The sequence below is a fragment of the Fukomys damarensis genome, unplaced genomic scaffold (assembly GCF_012274545.1).
Source record: "Fukomys damarensis isolate Sample0158 unplaced genomic scaffold, DMR_v1.0_HiC HiC_scaffold_26, whole genome shotgun sequence".
Lineage (NCBI taxonomy): Eukaryota > Metazoa > Chordata > Mammalia > Rodentia > Bathyergidae > Fukomys > Fukomys damarensis.
The window spans coordinates 38,293,243-38,297,761 of record NW_022900938.1 but is presented as its reverse complement, the minus strand read 5'-3'; the positions used below and the strand labels follow the sequence as shown (position 1 = coordinate 38,297,761).

The window sequence follows — 4,519 nt, the reverse complement described above, 5'->3', positions numbered from 1 at the left end:
TGTTCTTCCCTCGGGTTTGGGACCTGCTGGCAGGATTCTGACGTTGCGGCTCATGACAAGTGGCGCCTGAACAGGGACCTGAGTAAGAAGGACATTGAGGAGAGTGCCCTGCGATCCAGGGCACTACAACAAGAACTGCGACTGATCCCGGCGTCTCCTGCTGGTGAGTGACAGGGGACGATAGTCCTGATCATGGCAGTAGGCACAAGTCTGGGATTGCTGAAATCCAAACACAGGTTCTCATAATTTGATTGGCTGAAATACTGCATAAGTTAGTGCTCAGCCTTAAAGGATATCTGAAGTAAAGGTAAGGACACTGATCAGAAAAGAATGCGATGCCATAAACTGGGATGGAGGTGTTTGCGAGAATCCTGATGAGGTTGAGATTGTTGAGCTCCTGGACTTTAATGCGATTATTTCACCAGAGGAAAAGCCACCCACCCCCTCACCCTCTGTGATGTTGGCCTCTTCTAGTATACAGGAAGAAACTAATCCTGTATTGACCAACAATGATAATGCTGACACTCCTCAGGATCCACGCTCACCATCCATTTTTCTCTCTAGGTCCATAACTAGGTCCAAATCCCAGAAGGCTCCTAAGAGTGAGGTACACAGTATGACCCACGAGGAGGCCAACTGTCCTCCCAATGAACTTCTTGAGTTTTCTAACTCTTATAAGCAGAGACCTGATAAGCAAGAGTGGGAATGGATTTTATGGGTGTTGGATAATGGTGGCAAAATTGTATACCTGGATCAGGCCGAGTTTATTGGCATGGGCCCATTAAGCAGATATTCTTAATTTAATATTGGAGCTCATGGAGTAAATAAAGGTGTTAATAGTTTATTTGGCTGTTTGACAGAAGTATGCATCAAAAGATGCACTGTGAATTAGTTGGAGATGCCTGATATTCCATGGTTTACTGGTGGTGACACAACTCAGAGTTTCAAGGAAATGGAGGTGCTGGACTGATTTGTCATGTGAAACCTAACCCATCACAGAGGCATAATCCAGACAATATGCCCTTCACTCTCACCTTGAAAAACAGATCCATGGGGGAGTACTGGCATCACTGAAGAGCCCTTTATTGCTCTTCTCTACATGCCAGACCTTACATTGGGGATTGGTATTACTCAGTTTGGAAATTTAAGCACAGTGGGTTTAAATGCATCCCAGAGTGGCAGAGGTCAAGTGGCAGAGGTATGTATATTTACTGTAATAGACAGAAAAAGTAAACAGTGATCAGAACAGTCTGACACATATAGACCTATGGCACTGGCTGGTCAGCAATGGTGTTCCTAAAAGTGAAATAGATAGGAAGCCTAAAAATTTTTCCTAGATTTATATAACTGAAAAAAGTTAAGGGCAAATGAATAGAAATATAAATCTATTTCAAATTGTCATAAAAGGAAGACACAGCATGTCTACCTCTCAATTCTGTTTTGAGCCCATTTACAGATGTAGAACCTCTTGAATGAGAGGGAGGATGTGTCCACTTGAGGAAGGACTCTGATGCACCAAAAATTTATATTGTCAGTATTTTCCACATCCTTCTCCAAAGGGACCCAAGGCCTTTTGCCTGATTGACTGTATACTGGGGGAAAGAAAATTACTGGATGCTTAAGTGATTACTGGACACTATCTCTGAACCAGTGCTGATCCCAGGGAATCCAAAATGTCATTGTGGCTCTCAAGAAAAAATACAGGCCAACGGGAGTCAGTTGGCCTATGGAATTTTAGCAAAATTCTGACTCCCAGTGGATACAATGGTCTTCAGTGCATCCTGTAGTCATTTCCCCTGTTCCAGAATGCATAAGTGAGATAAATATACTTAGTACATGGCAGAATTCTCACATTGGTTCCTTAACCTGTGTTGTGAGGGCTATTATTGTTGAAAAGGCCAAATGAAAACCATTAAAGTTGCCTTTTTCTGGAAGAATAGTAAATCAAAGGCAATATTACATCCCAGAAGGGATTGCAGAGATTAATGCTGCCATCAAGAACTTGAAAGATACAGGGGTGGTGGTCCCCACCACGTCTCCACTTAATTCACCCATTTGGGCTGTACAGAAGACAGATGTATCTTGAAGAATGGTAGTAGATTACAATAAACTGAATAACATGATGACTCCAATTTCAGTCACTGTACCAGATGTGGTTTCCTCACTTGAGCAGATTAAGACATCTCCTGGTACACTGTATTCAGCTGTTGATTTGCAAATCCCTTCTTCTCTTTACCTATCCATTAAGCCCATCAGAAACACTTTGCTTGTAGCTAGCAAGGCTAGTGATACACTTTCACTGTCCTACTTCTAGGTTATATTAACTCTCCAGCCCTGTTTCACAACTTAGTTCACAGGGATTTGGATCTCTTTTCTCTTCCAGAAAGTATCACACTGTTTCATAACACTGGTAATGTTATGCTGATTGGGCCAAGTAAGCAGGAAATAGCAACCACTCTAGATTGTTAGTGAAGCATGTGAGAGTCAGAGGCTGAGAAAAAAAAGCTAACTAGAATTCAATGCCTTTCTTTTTTTTTTTTTTTTCCTCATTGAGTTTATTGGTACATTTTAGGTATACAGTACAGTTACATTCATTATTGGTATCTTGTACCTTTACATGACAGGTCTTGGTTCTTATTTTTTCCCCTTGTCCCTGCCCTCCCTTCACTCCTCTTACCCTCCCCCTTCACAAATACTTCATTTCAATTTTTTCATTTTCTCATATTTTTTTAAAGGTCTTTCTATTTCAGCAAAATGTCTAGGAGTCCTGTGGCATGGGGGCACACAGAGATAACCCCTTTCAAAATGTAAGATGAGTTGTTACATCTGGCTTTACCTATCACCAAAAAAGAGGCACAATGCCTATTGGGCCTATTTGAAGTTTGGAGGTAACATATTCTGTTTATGTTTTACTCTAGCCCCTTTACTGAGTGACTGGGAAAGCAGCTAGTTTTGAGTGAGTTGAGAACAAGAAAAGGCTATTCTGCCACTGGGGCCATAAAATCCAGCAGATCTAATGGTACTTCAAGAATCGATGGTATGTAGAAATAATGTTTGGAGTCTCTGGCAGGCCCCCTAGATGAATTGCAATGGAAACCTTTAGTATTTTGGAGTAAGGCTCTACCATCATCTGCAGACAACTACTCTTCCTTTGAACATAGCTCTTGGCCTGCTACTGGGCCTTAGAGGAAACTGAGTGCTTGCTCATGGGACACCAGATTCCCATGTGACCTGAGTTGCCTATCACAAGCTGAGTATTATATGATCCACTGAGTCATAAATTTGGATATACACTGCATCCACTGCTCCATCCCACTGGTGTATCTCTCCATGGAGGTCTCTGAGGTCTCCAGAAGACACCATGAGTCTGCAGATTCAAGCTGCTCATTATGCCCAGTGAGTCTAGGCTTGGGTAGAAAGTGCCACTTAACCATCTCCTTCTTCTGTATTGAGGTCTCTCTCTTCACTCTTCCTGTGGGTTTCAGTTCTCACTTCAGATTCTTTCTGGGTCCTAAGGACCGACTTCCCTTCTTTTTTCTTTTCCTCTCATTGCTATATTCCAGCATCTGGACATCAAATCTTGGAGAAGCTGTTTCTATGCTGTTCATCACTCTGCCATCTTCCCAAAAGTCCTAATATAATTTTAATATAATACAACTTGACAGAATTAATATTGGTTCTTAAATATTGTTAAACCTATGCTATAATGTTCAAGTTATGCAATGTTAAAAGCATCACCAAAAGAAAACTTTCCTACTATTCTGGAGAGAGAATTACTGCATTTCCATTTGTACATAGTTGTAACATGTTAGGTAATTTTGAAGTTGTCTTTGCATCTGGAGAATATGGTTTGAAGAAATGTGTATGGTTGTCGAGTTGACAAGGAGTGGATTGTGATGGTAGTTTCTTTGTGTCAATTTGAGTGAGAAACACCAAACTAGATCAGTTCAGCATAATTCTGGGTGTGTAAGACCCATCTCAGGGACAGAATGATATGAAAGAGCATTGAAGAAGGAAGTATTGCTTTTGTTTCTTTGGAGGAGATCCAGTCTTCACCTTGGAAATTGGCTCCTGGCTTCCAGCAGGCTCTTCAGCCTTCCTGTATAGACAGCACCAACCTCTCAGCCTTCCATTGCCTACCCCTCAGCCTCCTGATACAGCCTTTCTTGGCCCAGTGCAGTGAGCTCCAGGCCTTCAACTGGATCCTTTGGATCCCCAGTTCACAGACTTTTTACACTTTTCCACACCTGATTCTATGATCAACCACTGAATGACAATCTTGTAAATTATTATATATTTTTATATCTTGTATTAAATCTGTTTCTGTTGTAAGCACTGACCAATACATGCATTTTGTATCATTTTGTTTAAATCAGCTTTTATTGTTTCTTCTGTAAAATCTATGATCTTTTGAGAGGGGGTTTTTTTCAGCTGCCTGCCTACCTGCCTGTCTGCGATCACCCGGCGGCGTGCGCGTGAGCTCCCGGCCTGCGCGTGAGCTCCCGGCCTGCGCGACAAC

General features: G+C 41.9%; 1 pseudogene; it reads left to right on the top strand.

The window, feature by feature from the left end:
- The window catches only part of LOC104850160, a 47,543-nt pseudogene that overhangs the window by 1,526 nt on the left and 41,498 nt on the right, over positions 1 to 4,519 (top strand).